General features: G+C 50.0%; 6 pseudogenes; all 6 read left to right on the forward strand.

Annotated features, from left to right (window-relative positions):
- Window positions 1–239: 239 nt before the first annotated feature.
- On the forward strand, window positions 240–1015 carry LOC136301831 (feather keratin Cos2-2-like; annotated as a pseudogene).
- Window positions 1016–4193: 3178 nt separating this feature from the next.
- LOC136301835 (feather keratin Cos2-2-like) lies at window positions 4194–4969 on the forward strand (annotated as a pseudogene).
- A 3178-nt stretch (window positions 4970–8147) lies between these two features.
- LOC136301841 (feather keratin Cos2-2-like) lies at window positions 8148–8917 on the forward strand (annotated as a pseudogene).
- Window positions 8918–12089: 3172 nt separating this feature from the next.
- LOC136301842 (feather keratin Cos2-2-like) lies at window positions 12090–12865 on the forward strand (annotated as a pseudogene).
- A 3172-nt stretch (window positions 12866–16037) lies between these two features.
- LOC136301892 (feather keratin Cos2-2-like) lies at window positions 16038–16813 on the forward strand (annotated as a pseudogene).
- A 3874-nt stretch (window positions 16814–20687) lies between these two features.
- On the forward strand, window positions 20688–21459 carry LOC136301844 (feather keratin Cos1-1/Cos1-3/Cos2-1-like; annotated as a pseudogene).
- The last annotated feature ends 1751 nt before the right edge of the window (window positions 21460–23210 follow it).

The following is a 23210-nucleotide window of genomic DNA, read 5'->3' on the forward strand; positions in this document are numbered from 1 at the left end:
GAAATTACACAGGTGAACACATTTGTCCACAGAGGATGCTGCCAGACGACGTTCTGAACATTCTAAATGCACCCAGCATTGTTTTTGCCCAGGAAATCCTTGAATCTCTCATCCCAGCACTTAGAGAAATGACCCTTCATGTAGGAAAGCATGCAGAATTAGCCAGGAAATGAAAAGGCAGAAGTGCAGGAAACCAGGACACAGCCTCTACCATTAGCTGGGATGGTTCACACTGTGACATGAGCTGGTCACAAAATTATGACTTCCACTAAGGTGCCTCTGGGCCTGAGGCAGTGCAGGACTGCTATAAAAGGCAGCCCAAGTCTGTGCTCCCTCATCCACTTCTCTCACCTTTGCCTCCTCAGGAATCAGGTGAGTGGGAAGCCTCTTCTCCTTCTCCTCCTGATCCTGCTGCTTCAAGACCAGCTCTTTCCTGGCTGGAGGTCTCAGCTGAGAGGGGCTGTCGTAGCACAGGGCTGGAAGCGGCTTGTGCTGGGAGAGGGCAGGGGAGAGAAGGTCTTGTGCAGACAGAGGAAAAGAGGCTGGGACGTGGCTGAGGTGTCTCCTGGGCTTTGAGCTGGGCAGTGCAATGTGGGCCGGGAGTTGTCATGGTGCCAGGGTGTTTGGGTGCAGTGCTGCTTCTCATGTGTCCTCACTTTCTGCTTCTCCCTGCCCTCTGTGCCAGGTGCACCTGTGACCGCGAGCCATGTCCTGCTGCAAGCCCTGTGACCCTTGCTGCCAGCCCTGCGGCCCCTGCCCGCTGGCCAGCAGCTGCAATGAGTGCTGTGTCAGGCAGTGCCAGAGCTCCCACGTCGTCATTGAGCCGCCTGCTGTGCTGGTGACCCTGCCCGGCCCCGTCCTCAGCTCCTTCCCACAGAACACTGCCGTGGGATCCTCCACCTCTGCTGCTGTTGGCAACATCCTCAGCTGTGGCGGAGTGCCCATCAGCTCTGGGGGCTTTGACATCTCCTGCATCACCAACTGCTACGGTGGCAGCAGATGTCGTCCCTGCTAAAGACGCTAAGGCCAACATCTTTGGGCAAGAATCTCCAAGACCTCAGAACATGGCTCTGGACAGGAGATAGAGCTTCAGGATGTTGTATTTAGAGCTTTGGACCATCGCTTCCGTCTTCTACTCTCCTCTCCTTTTCTGTCCCTCTCTCCCCAGGCCAGTCCAGTGTGGACCTGTCTCCCTTCCTTCCACTGCAGGGCAGTCCAAAGAACACCACATGGCAGCCCCATCTTAGTGGCTGCTCCTGGTGCTCTCTGTGAGCCATCTCCTTTGCTTCCTTGAACCTATTAAAGTTGTGCTGCATTCAAGCCTTGGCGTCTGAGTCGTCTGTTCTGTGGCAACTCCTCCAGTCTGCTCAGGGAAAAGATGGAGAAAGCAATATGTGGGGCACACTGCACTGGATTTTCCTTTGTGCCCTTTTCCCTTGGAGCTGATGAAAAACATCCCTGGCTACTTGGCAGCCAAATGCCATCATGGAGGCTTTTGCTCCAAAGGAGTGGGAATGGGAAACAACAACACCTGGGGACAGCCCACAACCTCATCTTTTCCTAGCCTTCCTTCATTTCATGCCCTAGGGTGTGTGGCCTGCACACCTGGACACAAGGAGATGTGATCCAAACCTCACACAGTCCCTCAGTACTTGGCAGGGCCCAGCTGCTGCCCAGACACACAGGGCTGAGGTGAGTCACACATTAGGATTGGTAACACACTCAGTCTCTGCAGTGGAGTCTCCGTCCCTGTAAACTCAACAGCTTCAAAATGTTCAAAGGTTTTGTTCCAGGTGTCCATCTTCCCTGTGCAAATGACTTGTGGCTTCACTGCTAATGCCACCATGTAGGAATGTTTTCAGCTGTACTTGAAAATTTCTGGTTAGTCCTTGGCCTTCAGCCCCGGGCAATGCTCCAAATATCATTCCCTGGGTATCCATGTTCTCCTGGGTGCAGAAAATCAACTGCCGAAGGCATTGCTGGGCTCCAAAGATCCGCTCAGGTTCACAGCATTCTGTGACTCATGTGACCTTCCATACATGCTCTTCCTGACTTGATGTCTGGGTAGAGACACCAGCTTTGTCCATGTAACAGAGGGCTGCTGGCACGCCTTGCTCTGTCCCAAAACCAAGGCTTCTCCTGCTCCTTGCGAGAGCTGTTGCCCAAGCACCGGTCTCAGTTGCCAGAACCAAACCATCTCCAATTCGACTTCGCTCTGTGTGTGACCCTCATGGGGGGCCCCCTCCACATGGCCCCCTTATGGGACCCACATTATAAAAGAGCCAATAAACTACGAGGGAGTGCCCAAAGGAGGCCATGAGGATGGGGAAGGGTCTGGAGGGGCCATATGAGGAGTGGCTGAGGTCACCTGGCCCATTCGGCCATAAGAAAATGAGACTGAGGTCAGACCTCACTATGATCTTTGACATCCTTCTGAGGGCCAGGAGAGGGGCAAGAACCAAACTCTTCACTCTCATGACCAGTGACAAGACTTGAGGAAATGGCTGGAGCTGAGTTGAGGGAGGTTTAGTGCCGAGATTTTGGCACATCTTCATCGAAGACTAAAAGCTGGGTAATTGTAAAAGAAGTCCTTTATTGCATTGTAACATCAGTCCCGTGAAGGCAAAGTTATCAGAGGCCGTAGCAGCATGCAGAAGCCTGGTAACATAAAGTCTCTAAAGTCCCAAGCAGAAGTGGCAGCCACAGGAGCAGCAGAGGCCTCAGTAGTCTGTGTCCCATGAGCGTCCTATCAGTAGCAGTCCGTGCTGTAGCAACAGCGGCATCAGTGTTTGTGAGTCCTCTGTGTGTGTGTTCTCGGAGCGGTACGTTTTTATTCTATTTATGGCCAATTACATATAGACACAAATTTTCTACATCCTTGCTGAGCCAATCCTAAGTTTTGATTGATGTGCAAAGACAAACACTAAGTCAAGCACAAATTCTACGCATATAAGTTTATATCTTCTATCCAAGGATGCATAGCAAGTTCACATTATTTTTATTACAACCAGAATTTAACTAACTTTGCAAAAGGCAATAGCACTGAACTATAAACTAGGAACTAAGTCTCTTTCTGACGTACTAACACAAGCTCTAATTTTTAAGGCACTTAAAAATCCTCTATTGGTTTAAAGCCAGACTTGTATGTCTACTTCCTGTCTCTGTTGATTGATGTATTTTAGATTTTCTGAAGGTTCCAATTCAGTTCTCACATCTCTGGGCATTCCTGGGCCTGGATGGATTTGGCCCGGGGGGATTCATACTCCCACAGTTTAGGTTGGGTACCAGGAAAAGTCTTCACCCAGAGGGTATTTGGTGATTGAGCACTGGAACAGGCTCCCCAGGGAAGTGGTCTCTGCACCAAACCTGACAGAGCTCAAGAAGTCTTTGGACAACACTCTCAGGTACCTGGTGGGAGTCTTGGGGTGTCCTGTGCAGGGCCGGGAGCTGGACTTGATGCTCCTGATGGGTCACTTCCAACTCAGCATCTTCTGTGATTCTAGGACTCCGTGATTGTGCTGAGAAAGTCTCGGTCCTCTTGGCAGATCCCATTTAATGACTAAAATACTGTGATGAGGTCCTTCACAAGCCTCCAGATCTCCAGGGAGAAACGAGTGCATTCCTTCAATCTTTCTCTTGGCGGTTAGCTGTTTGGGGATTTTTTTTTATCCCTGGGGGAATTTTGTTCCCATTTGGTGCCAGGGAGATAATGAATGCACAGTGATCAAGCCAATGCAATTTTTCTCTGAGCACTGTTAGAGTAGCAACAAGCTCCAACCCTGCCAGCAGATGCAGATCTGCGTGCAACAGGGAGTGACCATCATGGAGAGATGGGAAAAGCAAGAGAAAATGATGTGTCATGATGTCCCCTCACGTGGCAGTCCATGGGCATGTGGGCAAGAAGCATGAGACTGATGCCCATTTCCTGACAACCTGGACAAAGAGAAACCCACAGAAATTACACAGGTGAACACATTTGTCCACAGAGGATGCTGCCAGACGACGTTCTGAACATTCTAAATGCACCCAGCATTGTTTTTGCCCAGGAAATCCTTGAATCTCTCATCCCAGCACTTAGAGAAATGACCCTTCATGTAGGAAAGCATGCAGAATTAGCCAGGAAATGAAAAGGCAGAAGTGCAGGAAACCAGGACACAGCCTCTACCATTAGCTGGGATGGTTCACACTGTGACATGAGCTGGTCACAAAATTATGACTTCCACTAAGGTGCCTCTGGGCCTGAGGCAGTGCAGGACTGCTATAAAAGGCAGCCCAAGTCTCTGCTCCCTCATCCACTTCTCTCAGCTTTGCCTCCTCAGGAATCAGGTGAGTGGGAAGCCTCTTCTCCTTCTCCTCCTGATCCTGCTGCTTCAAGACCAGCTCTTTCCTGGCTGGAGGTCTCAGCTGAGAGGGGCTGTCGTAGCACAGGGCTGGAAGCGGCTTGTGCTGGGAGAGGGCAGGGGAGAGAAGGTCTTGTGCAGACAGAGGAAAAGAGGCTGGGACGTGGCTGAGGTGTCTCCTGGGCTTTGAGCTGGGCAGTGCAATGTGGGCCGGGAGTTGTCATGGTGCCAGGGTGTTTGGGTGCAGTGCTGCTTCTCATGTGTCCTCACTTTCTGCTTCTCCCTGCCCTCTGTGCCAGGTGCACCTGTGACCGCGAGCCATGTCCTGCTGCAAGCCCTGTGACCCTTGCTGCCAGCCCTGCGGCCCCTGCCCGCTGGCCAGCAGCTGCAATGAGTGCTGTGTCAGGCAGTGCCAGAGCTCCCACGTCGTCATTGAGCCGCCTGCTGTGCTGGTGACCCTGCCCGGCCCCGTCCTCAGCTCCTTCCCACAGAACACTGCCGTGGGATCCTCCACCTCTGCTGCTGTTGGCAACATCCTCAGCTGTGGCGGAGTGCCCATCAGCTCTGGGGGCTTTGACATCTCCTGCATCACCAACTGCTACGGTGGCAGCAGATGTCGTCCCTGCTAAAGACGCTAAGGCCAACATCTTTGGGCAAGAATCTCCAAGACCTCAGAACATGGCTCTGGACAGGAGATAGAGCTTCAGGATGTTGTATTTAGAGCTTTGGACCATCGCTTCCGTCTTCTACTCTCCTCTCCTTTTCTGTCCCTCTCTCCCCAGGCCAGTCCAGTGTGGACCTGTCTCCCTTCCTTCCACTGCAGGGCAGTCCAAAGAACACCACATGGCAGCCCCATCTTAGTGGCTGCTCCTGGTGCTCTCTGTGAGCCATCTCCTTTGCTTCCTTGAACCTATTAAAGTTGTGCTGCATTCAAGCCTTGGCGTCTGAGTCGTCTGTTCTGTGGCAACTCCTCCAGTCTGCTCAGGGAAAAGATGGAGAAAGCAATATGTGGGGCACACTGCACTGGATTTTCCTTTGTGCCCTTTTCCCTTGGAGCTGATGAAAAACATCCCTGGCTACTTGGCAGCCAAAGGCCATCATGGAGGCTTTTGCTCCAAAGGAGTGGGAATGGGAAACAACACCACCTGGGGACAGCCCACAACCTCATCTTTTCCTAGCCTTCCTTCATTTCATGCCCTAGGGTGTGTGGCCTGCACACCTGGACACAAGGAGATGTGATCCAAACCTCACACAGTCCCTCAGCACTTGGCAGGGCCCAGCTGCTGCCCAGACACACAGGGCTGAGGTGAGTCACACATTAGGATTGGTAACACACTCAGTCTCTGCAGTGGAGTCTCCATCCCTGTAAACTCAACAGCTTCAAAATGTTCAAAGGTTTTATTCCAGGTGTCCATCTTCCCTGTGCAAATGACTTGTGGCTTCACTGCTAATGCCACCATGTAGGAATGTTTTCAGCTGTACTTGGAAATTTCTGGTTAGTCCTTGGCCTTCAGCCCCGGGCAATGCTCCAAATATCATTCCCTGGGTATCCATGTTCTCCTGGGTGCAGAAAATCAACTGCCGAAGGCATTGCTGGGCTCCAAAGATCCGCTCAGGTTCACAGCATTCTGTGACTCATGTGACCTTCCATACATGCTCTTCCTGACTTGATGTCTGGGTAGAGACACCAGCTCTGTCCATGTAACAGAGGGCTGCTGGCACGCCTTGCTCTGTCCCAAAACCAAGGCTTCTCCTGCTCCTTGCGAGAGCTGTTGCCCAAGCACCGGTCTCAGTTGCCAGAACCAAACCATCTCCAATTCGACTTCGCTCTGTGTGTGACCCTCATGGGGGGCCCCCTCCACATGGCCCCCTTATGGGACCCACATTATAAAAGAGCCAATAAACTACGAGGGAGTGCCCAAAGGAGGCCATGAGGATGGGGAAGGGTCTGGAGGGGCCATATGAGGAGTGGCTGAGGTCACCTGGCCCATTCGGCCATAAGAAAATGAGACTGAGGTCAGACCTCACTATGATCTTTGACATCCTTCTGAGGGCCAGGAGAGGGGCAAGAACCAAACTCTTCACTCTCATGACCAGTGACAAGACTTGAGGAAATGGCTGGAGCTGAGTTGAGGGAGGTTTAGTGCCGAGATTTTGGCACATCTTCATCGAAGACTAAAAGCTGGGTAATTGTAAAAGAAGTCCTTTATTGCATTGTAACATCAGTCCCGTGAAGGCAAAGTTATCAGAGGCCGTAGCAGCATGCAGAAGCCTGGTAACATAAAGTCTCTAAAGTCCCAAGCAGAAGTGGCAGCCACAGGAGCAGCAGAGGCCTCAGTAGTCTGTGTCCCATGAGCGTCCTATCAGTAGCAGTCCGTGCTGTAGCAACAGCGGCATCAGTGTTTGTGAGTCCTCTGTGTGTGTGTTCTCGGAGCGGTACGTTTTTATTCTATTTATGGCCAATTACATATAGACACAAATTTTCTACATCCTTGCTGAGCCAATCCTAAGTTTTGATTGATGTGCAAAGACAAACACTAAGTCAAGCACAAATTCTACGCATATAAGTTTATATCTTCTATCCAAGGATGCATAGCAAGTTCACATTATTTTTATTACAACCAGAATTTAACTAACTTTGCAAAAGGCAATAGCACTGAACTATAAACTAGGAACTAAGTCTCTTTCTGACGTACTAACACAAGCTCTAATTTTTAAGGCACTTAAAAATCCTCTATTGGTTTAAAGCCAGACTTGTATGTCTACTTCCTGTCTCTGTTGATTGATGTATTTTAGATTTTCTGAAGGTTCCAATTCAGTTCTCACATCTCTGGGCATTCCTGGGCCTGGATGGATTTGGCCCGGGGGGATTCATACTCCCACAGTTTAGGTTGGGTACCAGGAAAAGTCTTCACCCAGAGGGTATTTGGTGATTGAGCACTGGAACAGGCTCCCCAGGGAAGTGGTCTCTGCACCAAACCTGACAGAGCTCAAGAAGTCTTTGGACAACACTCTCAGGTACCTGGTGGGAGTCTTGGGGTGTCCTGTGCAGGGCCGGGAGCTGGACTTGATGCTCCTGATGGGTCACTTCCAACTCAGCATCTTCTGTGATTCTAGGACTCCGTGATTGTGCTGAGAAAGTCTCGGTCCTCTTGGCAGATCCCATTTAATGACTAAAATACTGTGATGAGGTCCTTCACAAGCCTCCAGATCTCCAGGGAGAAACGACTGCATTCCTTCAATCTTTCTCTTGGCGGTTAGCTGTTTGGGGATTTTTTTTTATCCCTGGGGGAATTTTGTTCCCATTTGGTGCCAGGGAGATAATGAATGCACAGTGATCAAGCCAATGCAATTTTTCTCTGAGCACTGTTAGAGTAGCAACAAGCTCCAACCCTGCCAGCAGATGCAGATCTGCGTGCATCAGGGAGTGACCATCATGGAGAGATGGGAAAAGCAAGAGAAAATGATGTGTCATGATGTCCCCTCACGTGGCAGTCCATGGGCATGTGGGCAAGAAGCATGAGACTGATGCCCATTTCCTGACAACCTGGACAAAGAGAAACCCACAGAAATTACACAGGTGAACACATTTGTCCACAGAGGATGCTGCCAGACGACGTTCTGAACATTCTAAATGCACCCAGCATTGTTTTTGCCCAGGAAATCCTTGAATCTCTCATCCCAGCACTTAGAGAAATGACCCTTCATGTAGGAAAGCATGCAGAATTAGCCAGGAAATGAAAAGGCAGAAGTGCAGGAAACCAGGACACAGCCTCTACCATTAGCTGGGATGGTTCACACTGTGACATGAGCTGGTCACAAAATTATGACTTCCACTAAGGTGCCTCTGGGCCTGAGGCAGTGCAGGACTGCTATAAAAGGCAGCCCAAGTCTCTGCTCCCTCATCCACTTCTCTCAGCTTTGCCTCCTCAGGAATCAGGTGAGTGGGAAGCCTCTTCTCCTCCTGATCCTGCTGCTTCAAGACCAGCTCTTTCCTGGCTGGAGGTCTCAGCTGAGAGGGGCTGTCGTAGCACAGGGCTGGACGCGGCTTGTGCTGGGAGAGGGCAGGGGAGAGAAGGTCTTGTGCAGACAGAGGAAAAGAGGCTGGGACGTGGCTGAGGTGTCTCCTGGGCTTTGAGCTGGGCAGTGCAATGTGGGCCGGGAGTTGTCATGGTGCCAGGGTGTTTGGGTGCAGTGCTGCTTCTCATGTGTCCTCACTTTCTGCTTCTCCCTGCCCTCTGTGCCAGGTGCACCTGTGACCGCGAGCCATGTCCTGCTGCAAGCCCTGTGACCCTTGCTGCCAGCCCTGCGGCCCCTGCCCGCTGGCCAGCAGCTGCAATGAGTGCTGTGTCAGGCAGTGCCAGAGCTCCCACGTCGTCATTGAGCCGCCTGCTGTGCTGGTGACCCTGCCCGGCCCCGTCCTCAGCTCCTTCCCACAGAACACTGCCGTGGGATCCTCCACCTCTGCTGCTGTTGGCAACATCCTCAGCTGTGGCGGAGTGCCCATCAGCTCTGGGGGCTTTGACATCTCCTGCATCACCAACTGCTACGGTGGCAGCAGATGTCGTCCCTGCTAAAGACGCTAAGGCCAACATCTTTGGGCAAGAATCTCCAAGACCTCAGAACATGGCTCTGGACAGGAGATAGAGCTTCAGGATGTTGTATTTAGAGCTTTGGACCATCGCTTCCGTCTTCTACTCTCCTCTCCTTTTCTGTCCCTCTCTCCCCAGGCCAGTCCAGTGTGGACCTGTCTCCCTTCCTTCCACTGCAGGGCAGTCCAAAGAACACCACATGGCAGCCCCATCTTAGTGGCTGCTCCTGGTGCTCTCTGTGAGCCATCTCCTTTGCTTCCTTGAACCTATTAAAGTTGTGCTGCATTCAAGCCTTGGCGTCTGAGTCGTCTGTTCTGTGGCAACTCCTCCAGTCTGCTCAGGGAAAAGATGGAGAAAGCAATATGTGGGGCACACTGCACTGGATTTTCCTTTGTGCCCTTTTCCCTTGGAGCTGATGAAAAACATCCCTGGCTACTTGGCAGCCAAAGGCCATCATGGAGGCTTTTGCTCCAAAGGAGTGGGAATGGGAAACAACAACACCTGGGGACAGCCCACAACCTCATCTTTTCCTAGCCTTCCTTCATTTCCTGCCCTAGGGTGTGTGGCCTGCACACCTGGACACAAGGAGATGTGATCCAAACCTCACACAGTCCCTCAGCACTTGGCAGGGCCCAGCTGCTGCCCAGACACACAGGGCTGAGGTGAGTCACACATTAGGATTGGTAACACACTCAGTCTCTGCAGTGGAGTCTCCATCCCTGTAAACTCAACAGCTTCAAAATGTTCAAAGGTTTTGTTCCAGGTGTCCATCTTCCCTGTGCAAATGACTTGTGGCTTCACTGCTAATGCCACCATGTAGGAATGTTTTCAGCTGTACTTGGAAATTTCTGGTTAGTCCTTGGCCTTCAGCCCCGGGCAATGCTCCAAATATCATTCCCTGGGTATCCATGTTCTCCTGGGTGCAGAAAATCAACTGCCGAAGGCATTGCTGGGCTCCAAAGATCCGCTCAGGTTCACAGCATTCTGTGACTCATGTGACCTTCCATACATGCTCTTCCTGACTTGATGTCTGGGTAGAGACACCAGCTCTGTCCATGTAACAGAGGGCTGCTGGCACGCCTTGCTCTGTCCCAAAACCAAGGCTTCTCCTGCTCCTTGCGAGAGCTGTTGCCCAAGCACCGGTCTCAGTTGCCAGAACCAAACCATCTCCAATTCGACTTCGCTCTGTGTGTGACCCTCATGGGGGGCCCCCTCCACATGGCCCCCTTATGGGACCCACATTATAAAAGAGCCAATAAACTACGAGGGAGTGCCCAAAGGAGGCCATGAGGATGGGGAAGGGTCTGGAGGGGCCATATGAGGAGTGGCTGAGGTCACCTGGCCCATTCGACCATAAGAAAATGAGACTGAGGTCAGACCTCACTATGATCTTTGACATCCTTCTGAGGGCCAGGAGAGGGGCAAGAACCAAACTCTTCACTCTCATGACCAGTGACAAGACTTGAGGAAATGGCTGGAGCTGAGTTGAGGGAGGTTTAGTGCCGAGATTTTGGCACATCTTCATCGAAGACTAAAAGCTGGGTAATTGTAAAAGAAGTCCTTTATTGCATTGTAACATCAGTCCCGTGAAGGCAAAGTTATCAGAGGCCGTAGCAGCATGCCTGGTAACATAAAGTCTCTAAAGTCCCAAGCAGAAGTGGCAGCCACAGGAGCAGCAGAGGCCTCAGTAGTCTGTGTCCCATGAGCGTCCTATCAGTAGCAGTCCGTGCTGTAGCAACAGCGGCATCAGTGTTTGTGAGTCCTCTGTGTGTGTGTTCTCAGAGCGGTACGTTTTTATTCTATTTATGGCCAATTACATATAGACACAAATTTTCTACATCCTTGCTGAGCCAATCCTAAGTTTTGATTGATGTGCAAAGACAAACACTAAGTCAAGCACAAATTCTACGCATATAAGTTTATATCTTCTATCCAAGGATGCATAGCAAGTTCACATTATTTTTATTACGACCAGAATTTAACTAACTTTGCAAAAGGCAATAGCACTGAACTATAAACTAGGAACTAAGTCTCTTTCTGACGTACTAACACAGGCTCTAATTTTTAAGGCACTTAAAAATCCTCTATTGGTTTAAAGCCAGACTTGTATGTCTACTTCCTGTCTCTGTTGATTGATGTATTTTAGATTTTCTGAAGGTTCCAGTTCAGTTCTCACATCTCTGGGCATTCCTGGGCCTGGATGGATTTGGCCCGGGGGGATTCATACTCCCACAGTTTAGGTTGGGTACCAGGAAAAGTCTTCACCCAGAGGGTATTTGGTGATTGAGCACTGGAACAGGCTCCCCAGGGAAGTGGTCTCTGCACCAAACCTGACAGAGCTCAAGAAGTCTTTGGACAACACTCTCAGGTACCTGGTGGGAGTCTTGGGGTGTCCTGTGCAGGGCCGGGAGCTGGACTTGATGCTCCTGATGGGTCACTTCCAACTCAGCATCTTCTGTGATTCTAGGACTCCGTGATTGTGCTGAGAAAGTCTCGGTCCTCTTGGCAGATTCCATTTAATGACTAAAATACTGTGATGAGGTCCTTCACAAGCCTCCAGATCTCCAGGGAGAAACGAGTGCATTCCTTCAATCTTTCTCTTGGCGGTTAGCTGTTTGGGGATTTTTTTTTATCCCTGGGGGAATTTTGTTCCCATTTGGTGCCAGGGAGATAATGAATGCACAGTGATCAAGCCAATGCAATTTTTCTCTGAGCACTGTTAGAGTAGCAACAAGCTCCAACCCTGCCAGCAGATGCAGATCTGCGTGCAACAGGGAGTGACCATCATGGAGAGATGGGAAAGGCAAGAGAAAATGATGTGTCATGATGTCCCCTCACGTGGCAGTCCATGGGCATGTGGGCAAGAAGCATGAGACTGATGCCCATTTCCTGACAACCTGGACAAAGAGAAACCCACAGAAATTACACAGGTGAACACATTTGTCCACAGAGGATGCTGCCAGACGACGTTCTGAACATTCTAAATGCACCCAGCACTGTTTTTGCCCAGGAAATCCTTGAATCTCTCATCCCAGCACTTAGAGAAACGACCCTTCATGTAGGAAAGCATGCAGAATTAGCCAGGAAATGAAAAGGCAGAAGTGCAGGAAACCAGGACACAGCCTCTACCATTAGCTGGGATGGTTCACACTGTGACATGAGCTGGTCACAAAATTATGACTTCCACTAAGGTGCCTCTGGGCCTGAGGCAGTGCAGGACTGCTATAAAAGGCAGCCCAAGTCTGTGCTCCCTCATCCACTTCTCTCACCTTTGCCTCCTCAGGAATCAGGTGAGTGGGAAGCCTCTTCTCCTTCTCCTCCTGATCCTGCTGCTTCAAGACCAGCTCTTTCCTGGCTGGAGGTCTCAGCTGAGAGGGGCTGTCGTAGCACAGGGCTGGACGCGGCTTGTGCTGGGAGAGGGCAGGGGAGAGAAGGTCTTGTGCAGACAGAGGAAAAGAGGCTGGGACGTGGCTGAGGTGTCTCCTGGGCTTTGAGCTGGGCAGTGCAATGTGGGCCGGGAGTTGTCATGGTGCCAGGGTGTTTGGGTGCAGTGCTGCTTCTCATGTGTCCTCACTTTCTGCTTCTCCCTGCCCTCTGTGCCAGGTGCACCTGTGACCGCGAGCCATGTCCTGCTGCAAGCCCTGTGACCCTTGCTGCCAGCCCTGCGGCCCCTGCCCGCTGGCCAGCAGCTGCAATGAGTGCTGTGTCAGGCAGTGCCAGAGCTCCCACGTCGTCATTGAGCCGCCTGCTGTGCTGGTGACCCTGCCCGGCCCCGTCCTCAGCTCCTTCCCACAGAACACTGCCGTGGGATCCTCCACCTCTGCTGCTGTTGGCAACATCCTCAGCTGTGGCGGAGTGCCCATCAGCTCTGGGGGCTTTGACATCTCCTGCATCACCAACTGCTACGGTGGCAGCAGATGTCGTCCCTGCTAAAGACGCTAAGGCCAACATCTTTGGGCAAGAATCTCCAAGACCTCAGAACATGGCTCTGGACAGGAGATAGAGCTTCAGGATGTTGTATTTAGAGCTTTGGACCATCGCTTCCGTCTTCTACTCTCCTCTCCTTTTCTGTCCCTCTCTCCCCAGGCCAGTCCAGTGTGGACCTGTCTCCCTTCCTTCCACTGCAGGGCAGTCCAAAGAACACCACATGGCAGCCCCATCTTAGTGGCTGCTCCTGGTGCTCTCTGTGAGCCATCTCCTTTGCTTCCTTGAACCTATTAAAGTTGTGCTGCATTCAAGCCTTGGCGTCTGAGTCGTCTGTTCTGTGGCAACTCCTCCAGTCTGCTCAGGGAAAAGATGGAGAAAGCAATATGTGGGGCACACTGCACTGGATTTTCCTTTGTGCCCTTTTCCCTTGGAGCTGATGAAAAACATCCCTGGCTACTTGGCAGCCAAAGGCCATCATGGAGGCTTTTGCTCCAAAGGAGTGGGAATGGGAAACAACACCACCTGGGGACAGCCCACAACCTCATCTTTTCCTAGCCTTCCTTCATTTCCTGCCCTAGGGTGTGTGGCCTGCACACCTGGACACAAGGAGATGTGATCCAAACCTCACACAGTCCCTCAGCACTTGGCAGGGCCCAGCTGCTGCCCAGACACACAGGGCTGAGGTGAGTCACACATTAGGATTGGTAACACACTCAGTCTCTGCAGTGGAGTCTCCATCCCTGTAAACTCAACAGCTTCAAAATGTTCAAAGGTTTTGTTCCAGGTGTCCATCTTCCCTGTGCAAATGACTTGTGGCTTCACTGCTAATGCCACCATGTAGGAATGTTTTCAGCTGTACTTGGAAATTTCTGGTTAGTCCTTGGCCTTCAGCCCCGGGCAATGCTCCAAATATCATTCCCTGGGTATCCATGTTCTCCTGGGTGCAGAAAATCAACTGCCGAAGGCATTGCTGGGCTCCAAAGATCCGCTCAGGTTCACAGCATTCTGTGACTCATGTGACCTTCCATACATGCTCTTCCTGACTTGATGTCTGGGTAGAGACACCAGCTCTGTCCATGTAACAGAGGGCTGCTGGCACGCCTTGCTCTGTCCCAAAACCAAGGCTTCTCCTGCTCCTTGTGAGAGCTGTTGCCCAAGCACCGGTCTCAGTTGCCAGAACCAAACCATCTCCAATTCGACTTCGCTCTGTGTGTGACCCTCATGGGGGGCCCCCTCCACATGGCCCCCTTATGGGACCCACATTATAAAAGAGCCAATAAACTACGAGGGAGTGCCCAAAGGAGGCCATGAGGATGGGGAAGGGTCTGGAGGGGCCATATGAGGAGTGGCTGAGGTCACCTGGCCCATTCGACCATAAGAAAATGAGACTGAGGTCAGACCTCACTATGATCTTTGACATCCTTCTGAGGGCCAGGAGAGGGGCAAGAACCAAACTCTTCACTCTCATGACCAGTGACAAGACTTGAGGAAATGGCTGGAGCTGAGTTGAGGGAGGTTTAGTGCCGAGATTTTGGCACATCTTCATCGAAGACTAAAAGCTGGGTAATTGTAAAAGAAGTCCTTTATTGCATTGTAACATCAGTCCCGTGAAGGCAAAGTTATCAGAGGCCGTAGCAGCATGCCTGGTAACATAAAGTCTCTAAAGTCCCAAGCAGAAGTGGCAGCCACAGGAGCAGCAGAGGCCTCAGTAGTCTGTGTCCCATGAGCGTCCTATCAGTAGCAGTCCGTGCTGTAGCAACAGCGGCATCAGTGTTTGTGAGTCCTCTGTGTGTGTGTTCTCAGAGCGGTACGTTTTTATTCTATTTATGGCCAATTACATATAGACACAAATTTTCTACATCCTTGCTGAGCCAATCCTAAGTTTTGATTGATGTGCAAAGACAAACACTAAGTCAAGCACAAATTCTACGCATATAAGTTTATATCTTCTATCCAAGGATGCATAGCAAGTTCACATTATTTTTATTACGACCAGAATTTAACTAACTTTGCAAAAGGCAATAGCACTGAACTATAAACTAGGAACTAAGTCTCTTTCTGACGTACTAACACAGGCTCTAATTTTTAAGGCACTTAAAAATCCTCTATTGGTTTAAAGCCAGAATTGTATGTCTACTTCCTGTCTCTGTTGATTGATGTATTTTAGATTTTCTGAAGGTTCCAATTCAGTTCTCACATCTCTGGGCATTCCTGGGCCTGGATGGATTTGGCCCGGGGGGATTCATACTCCCACAGTTTAGGTTGGGTACCAGGAAAAGTCTTCACCCAGAGGGTATTTGGTGATTGAGCACTGGAACAGGCTCCCCAGGGAAGTGGTCTCTGCACCAAACCTGACAGAGCTCAAGAAGTCTTTGGACAACACTCTCAGGTACCTGGTGGGAGTCTTGGGGTGTCCTGTGCAGGGCCGGGAGCTGGACTTGATGCTCCTGATGGGTCACTTCCAACTCAGCATCTTCTGTGATTCTAGGACTCCGTGATTGTGCTGAGAAAGTCTCGGTCCTCTTGGCAGATTCCATTTAATGACTAAAATACTGTGATGAGGTCCTTCACAAGCCTCCAGATCTCCAGGGAGAAACGAGTGCATTCCTTCAATCTTTCTCTTGGCGGTTAGCTGTTTGGGGATTTTTTTTTATCCCTGGGGGAATTTTGTTCCCATTTGGTGCCAGGGAGATAATGAATGCACAGTGATCAAGCCAATGCAATTTTTCTCTGAGCACTGTTAGAGTAGCAACAAGCTCCAACCCTGCCAGCAGATGCAGATCTGCGTGCAACAGGGAGTGACCATCATGGAGAGATGGGAAAGGCAAGAGAAAATGATGTGTCATGATGTCCCCTCACGTGGCAGTCCATGGGCATGTGGGCAAGAAGCATGAGACTGATGCCCATTTCCTGACAACCTGGACAAAGAGAAACCCACAGAAATTACACAGGTGAACACATTTGTCCACAGAGGATGCTGCCAGACGACGTTCTGAACATTCTAAATGCACCCAGCACTGTTTTTGCCCAGGAAATCCTTGAATCTCTCATCCCAGCACTTAGAGAAATGACCCTTCATGTAGGAAAGCATGCAGAATTAGCCAGGAAATGAAAAGGCAGAAGTGCAGGAAACCAGGACACAGCCTCTACCATTAGCTGGGATGGTTCACACTGTGACATGAGCTGGTCACAAAATTATGACTTCCACTAAGGTGCCTCTGGGCCTGAGGCAGTGCAGGACTGCTATAAAAGGCAGCCCAAGTCTGTGCTCCCTCATCCACTTCTCTCACCTTTGCCTCCTCAGGAATCAGGTGAGTGGGAAGCCTCTTCTCCTTCTCCTCCTGATCCTGCTGCTTCAAGACCAGCTCTTTCCTGGCTGGAGGTCTCAGCTGAGAGGGGCTGTCGTAGCACAGGGCTGGACGCGGCTTGTGCTGGGAGAGGGCAGGGGAGAGAAGGTCTTGTGCAGACAGAGGAAAAGAGGCTGGGACGTGGCTGAGGTGTCTCCTGGGCTTTGAGCTGGGCAGTGCAATGTGGGCCGGGAGTTGTCATGGTGCCAGGGTGTTTGGGTGCAGTGCTGCTTCTCATGTGTCCTCACTTTCTGCTTCTCCCTGCCCTCTGTGCCAGGTGCACCTGTGACCGCGAGCCATGTCCTGCTGCAAGCCCTGTGACCCTTGCTGCCAGCCCTGCGGCCCCTGCCCGCTGGCCAGCAGCTGCAATGAGTGCTGTGTCAGGCAGTGCCAGAGCTCCCACGTCGTCATTGAGCCGCCTGCTGTGCTGGTGACCCTGCCCGGCCCCGTCCTCAGCTCCTTCGCACAGAACACTGCCGTGGGATCCTCCACCTCTGCTGCTGTTGGCAACATCCTCAGCTGTGGCGGAGTGCCCATCAGCTCTGGGGGCTTTGACATCTCCTGCATCACCAACTGCTACGGTGGCAGCAGATGTCGTCCCTGCTAAAGACGCTAAGGCCGACACCTTCTGCAAGAATCTCCAAGACCTCAGAATGTGGCTCTGGGCAGGAGATAGGGCTTTTGGATATTTTCTTTGCAGCTTTATGGAACTGCTACCTTCTTGTACTTTTTCTTTCCTTCAATCCCTGTATTTCCACAAGGCAGCCTAGTGGAGACATATTGTCTTCCCTCCTTCTTTAGGATGGGCAGATGGACACCCTTCAGAAACTCCACTCTATCTTAGTGGTTGCTACTGGTGCTCTCTGTTAGCCACCTCCTTTTCTTCTTAACATTCAATAAATTCAATGCGCAACCAAGCCTTGGCCTCTGAGTTCTCCTTGTTTCCATGGCAACTCTTCCAGTCTGCTCAGGATAAAAGGTGGAGAAGCAGAGGGCAGGAGTCCCTGCAGTTAATTTTACTATGTGCCTTTTCCCCTTCGAACTTAGGAAAACGTACCTGGATACTGCACAAGTCAGTGGTCATCATGAAAATCAAAGCTCCAGAGGCTCACAGGTTTGGGCTGGTGCATGAATTGAAATGTCCAAGTCACCAAACCACAGCTGAAATGCAAAGAGTAGATTTATTTCATTACCTCATTAACTGAAAGGTCCCAAGCACTGCCAGGCTGCAGAGACACATAAAATGGGAACAGTGGCACCATTAGGCTCAGTCCAATCCTGGCAGGTCACTGACTGTCCCAGTATCTCAAGGGGTCTTGTGCACATGCAGTTTATCACAATGCTGGGCTTTTATATCTCCTTTGAGTTTTTGATCTCTCACTCTCCCTGCAGGAGGTTCAAGACTGTGAGAGATGCCTCTTAAGGTTCTGATAGCTTTTATATTATGTCTCAAAACAGAGACAGTATAAATCAGCAGTAAATATGTGAAGTTTTCCACATGGATATTCTTACCCTCCCCACCTACAAGGTCACTTTGTGAAAATCTATCATTCTGCTGTCCAAATCTTTCAGTTTTAACCTTTTCCTCCCAACAGCTGGGAAACAGCAATGTGTGGAAACAGCTCACAACCTCATCTCTATCTTCTCCTCCCCTCCATTATCCAGTCTAGGGTCCACGGGCTGCACACAGCTGCACAGGCAGATGAGGTACACATCTCATCGGGGCCCTCAGCTCATGCAGTGCCTATCTCTGTCCTAAGATGCAGTGCTGAGATATTTCAAAAGTTAGAGTTGGTATCAGCCATACTCAGGATATGCACTGGTAAATGACTTTTGGTTGAGTCTGTGCAGAAGACTTACGGCTTCACTATTAATTCACATTTCTCCCACGTACGGATAGATGTAATCTGTCCATCAATGCCTACCCAACTGAAGCCTTTGACCAAACCTGTGCCCAAGGGGGACTGCAAGACAGACAAAAGAAAGATGGACCCACAGGACACAGAGTCGAGTGGTTTAAGTTGGACAATCTTGTCCCACTCCACTGCCATGGACAGGGACACCTTCCACCAGACCAGGCTGCTCAAAGCCCCATTGTCACCAAAAACTGGGAAATAAACTCTCCAACCAATATCCTGCTTCAGAAAGCTGATGCTGCTTTATTAGCAGAGCTGGATGTATGGGGATGTCTCCTCTAAGCATGCCCAGTAACCTAACATACGAGGTTGCATTCCAAAAACTAATACATATTCATCCCTTTTTTTAATACATGCACATATGTTAATTATATCCATGGACTTGTTTGCATATGGTCCCAGATTTCCTAATGAATCCTTTCTTTTTGAGAGTATCTCAAATATGTGCTCAGGTCATAAAATACTGCTCCATCATTCTTCATTCTGACACACAAAGCTTGTACTCAAAACTAAGATACTGGCTAATACATATTAATCACTGATATAAGTAAATAAGGAAGCATTAGGCCACATTAATCTCTGGTATTTGTACTAAGCACAGTCTGCTACAAAACTAAGCATTAACCATGAATATAGGGATCATATACTATGTGCTAAAGTCAAAAGAATTTTCCAATATCTTCCCCCACTGCTGCAAAGACTTCTTGAAGAAATAGAATTTGTTCGGTAGCAAATCCCCCCTTTGAGACCTTAATATCATTTCTTTAAAGTGTCATATGAAGTTATTATATTGACCTAGTCTGCATAGTGGTAAGCACTGAATTAAAACAAGTGATTAGGGTCATGGAGTTGCACATCACATCACAGTAAGTACGATGGATTGTTCTAACTGAACTAACCATCCAAAGCTGAGGAATGTTGTCCTACCCATGAAACCAGCCAAGAGAAATCTAGTCCTTCTGTCTCTGTAGCACTTGTGACTGGTTTCTTTAGTTGTTTCTTTCTTTTCTATTAGTCAGGAGTTATTGGAAAGATTGAACCAAGACATCCCTTTAAGTTCTTCACATCCCTGATTATGTCTCAATACCAAGTGGTCAGTTGCTGCTGGATTTTCAAGGGCAGCTTCTCTGACTTTCGTCATTTCTGTACTTAGGGCTGTTAATGCTTGTGAAGTGTAATTTATATCTTTACTTAAAGCACACACGGTTCTCTTTCTGGTGTGATAGTTCACAGCAACCCTGACTCCAGGTGTTCAAAAGGCAGCAGCAACCAGTTCACTTTCACTATACAGGGTAACTTGGGGATCAATATCCTTTGTCAACTGATAAACTGAACACTTCTCTCTTTCATGTTTCAAACCTTTTTGGTCAAGTAGTTAATCTACCATAAGCACAGGGTTCTCCAAAAATATTGGCCAGAACATATGAGTAGGCCTGTCAGCCACACAGCAAAACCCATCCTATAGGTAACTTCATGTGCTCCCAGGCATAAGAAATTGGTTCTGTGCTATTGCTTTTTAAGGGAGGTTGTAGCTGTGTTGGATGTTAGCACACAGAGGAGCAATTGACAAATGACATTGCTTTTCTCTGCACAGCCTGATTGTGGCAGACACTGATCCCAGCTCGTGAATCCCCTCAGCCCTGCATGTCTGGACAGCAGCTGGGCCCTGCCAGGTACGGAAGGACTGTAGGAGGTACAGATGTCTTAAGGGTGTCATGTCTTTGACCATGTGGGCTGCTCATGGAGCAGGTAATGGAGATAAGGAAAAGGAAGGGATGAGGTTGTGGGCTGTTACCTCCACAGTGGAGATTGTTTCTCATATTCACCGCTGCCACTCTTTGCATCCAGGATTTCCCTACTGGCCGTTGACTGTAGTAGCCAGGGATGTCTTCATTAGCTGCAGGGGAAAGGACACAAAGTAAAATCCACTCAGGGAGTCCCACCCAAGCTTCTCTACCTTTTTCACTGAGCAGACTGGAAGTGTTGCCACAGAACGAAGGATGACTTGGAGGCCCAGGTTTGGATGCACAACATTAAGGAGTCTACAGAAGAAAAGGATGTGGCACACAGAGGGAACCAGGAGCAGCCACGAAGATGCAGTGGAGCTACTGCATGGTGTCCATCTACCTTTCATGTTGAGGGAGAGATGGCAAGACATCACCTCTAGACCAGCCTGGGGACACATAGGGAACCGGAAGTAAGAAGGAGCAGAGTGGAAGATGGGAAGAACATCGAAAGCTCAGTCATGTCCCCTCACATTGCAGTTCTTAAGCATGTGAGCAAGAAGCACAAGAGCAGAGTCCATTTCTTGACAACTTTGCCATAAACAACGCAGTCAGAAATTACCCAAGTGAACATCACCTGCCCACAAGGGACGCCACCACCAGAGCATTCTGCCTGTGCTGATGTTTTCTGCCTCAGAAATTACTGACCTTCTCATCACAGCAATTACAGAATCAGCCTTTCATATAGAAAAGCAAATGGCAGAAGCCAGGAAATGAAAAGGCAGCAGTGCAGGAAATGAAGGCACTGCCCCATTATTAGCCTGGATGGTTGGCATTTGCCATGAGCTGGTCAGAAAATAATCACTTCCACAAAGATTCCACTAGGCTTGAGGCAGTGCAGGACTGCTATAAAAGGCAGCCCGAGTCTCTGCTCCCTCATTCACTTCTCTCACCTCTGTCTCCTCTGGAATCAGGTGAATATGAAGCCTCTTCTCCTTCTTCTCCTCCTCTTCCTACTTCAAGACCAGCTCTTTCCTGGCTGGAGGTCTCAGCTGAGAGGGGCTGTCATAGCACAGAGCTGGGAGCTGCTTGTTCTGGGAGAGGGCAGGGGAGAGAAGGCCTTGTGCAGACAGAGACAGGCTGGGACATGGCTGAGGCGGCACCTGGACTTCGAGCTGGGCAGTGCAATGTGGGCCGGGAGTTGTCATGGTTCCAGGGTGTTTGGGTGCAGTGCTGCTTCTCATGTGTCCTCACTTTCTGCTTCCCCCTGCCCTCTGTGCCAGGTGCACCTGTGACCGCGAGCCATGTCCTGCTGCAAGCCCTGTGACCCTTGCTGCCAGCCCTGCGGCCCCTGCCCACTGGGCAGCAGCTGCAACGAGTGCTGTGTCAGGCAGTGCCAGAGCTCCCACGTCGTCATTGAGCCGCCTGCTGTGCTGGTGACCCTGCCCGGCCCCGTCCTCAGCTCCTTCCCACAGAACACTGCCGTAGGATCCTCCACCTCTGCTGCTGTGGGCAGCATCCTCAGCTGTGGTGGAGTGCCCATCAACTCTGGGGGCTTTGACATCTCCTGCATCACCAACTGCTACGGTGGCAACAGATGTCGTCCCTGCTAAATCTGCGGGCAACATCTTTGGGCAAGAATCTCCAAGACCTCAGAACATGGCTCTGGCCAGGAGATAGAGCTTTGGGACTTGTAATTACAGTTTCAAGCCACTGTCCCCTTCTTCTCCTCTCTCCTCTTTATCTATTTCTTTTACTATCTGTATCTCCCCAGACCAACATGGGAGAACCTGTTGCCCTTCCTCTTCCTATCTCTTTAGGGTGGGCAGATGGACGCCCTGCAGGAACTCCATTGCGACTTAATGGGTCTTCCAGGTGCTCTCTGTGAGCCACCTCCTTTTCTTCTTTAGACTTAATAAAGTTGTTTTGCAACCAAGCCATGGCCTCCAAATCCTTCTTCTTTCCATGGCAACTCTTCCAGTCAACTCAAGCAAAAAGTTGGAGAAAGCAAGTGTTGGGACTCCCTGCAGTGAATTTTACTTCATAACTTTTCTTCTGGAGCTGTTGAAATCTTCCTTGGCTACCCCACAGAGAATGGTCTTCAGGGAAACCCTGTCTTTGAAGGTTTGCAGCAATAGAGATGGAAAACAAAGTCCTGGGGACAGCACACAACCTCACCTCTGCCTTCTCCTCCCCTCCATCATCTGGTCTACAGTCCATGGTCAGCACAAATGGTCAAAGACAGATAAGATATGCACCCCATACACCCCATTATTATCTGGCAAGGCCTGGCTGCCTTCCAGACATGTGAGGCTGGTAACAACAAGCTGATACCAATATCTGCCATATTCAGGCTACACAGTTGCAGTCCCCATTCCTGTGAACCAGACACCCCCATGGCCTACTGCCTGGCTGAGCTCTTGGTCTTGCCTGGGCAGAAGCTTCTTCATTTTTGGGTTCTCTTTCTTTTTGGTCCCTTGTCCCAGAAACACTACAGGTAGCAGTTTTTAGCTGCCTGGAGGTGAATCCCAGGAGTGCTGCCTGTCACCGCAGGTGGCCATGCTCCAGAAAGCAGGTCAAGATGGATTAGCCCCCACTCCAGGAAAGAGGAATACAGAAACAGAGACCTTCTCTTTCATATCAGCTTTTGGTGAAGGTACAGTCTTGGCTTTGAAGGTAGTTGCTTTGGATTTACAACTGTAGCCATATGTAAAGACTGCATTTCATAATTAGAAACTGTTTTGAAATGAACTTCAAAAACTTTGCCAGTAGCAAAAAAGTGAGCAGGTTCCTGGGGCTGGACCACCCTGTGCTGGTGTGGACAGAGCTGTCCTTTCCTCTCCACCATTGGCAAAGGGCAGAGCAGAGCAGCAGCACCAGGGGAGCCCCATGAATGGTAGGAGGAAGCGGCAGCAGTGCAGACCCTGCGTGAGCTGGCAAGTCTTCATCAGCCACTAGAACTGGTCTACAGCCTCTTGCCTTTCCCAGTAGGGCTTACCATGATCTTGTCCCTTTTTTTCCTGGGAGCATGTGGTCACCTGCCATCTTGGAAGGAATAGATGTGATGCCATCTCCCCCTTGTCCCTCAAGCCATGCAGCCACCTTGGGAAGGATATTTCTGGAATTGCAGGTCTCTCTTTGTTCCCATGGGTTTTGTGAGGTTCAGCAATTTTGTATCTAGCAGTAAGTTACCGTTATTTTTTGCCTGATCTGTTCATTAGTAAATTGTTGTTTTTTCACTTATGTCTACTCATATTTTGTTCTTTATTGGTGGAAAGGGATTGGATAGAATTAAGGGGAGATTACTCATTTTTGAGTGCCCCGCTCTTTAAATTATCTAAAACCAAGACTACCCCCACCAGTG

Source organism: Chamaea fasciata, unplaced genomic scaffold (assembly GCF_029207755.1).
Source record: "Chamaea fasciata isolate MVZ Bird 193981 ecotype frontalis unplaced genomic scaffold, bChaFas1.0.hap1 SCAF_27, whole genome shotgun sequence".
Lineage (NCBI taxonomy): Eukaryota > Metazoa > Chordata > Aves > Passeriformes > Sylviidae > Chamaea > Chamaea fasciata.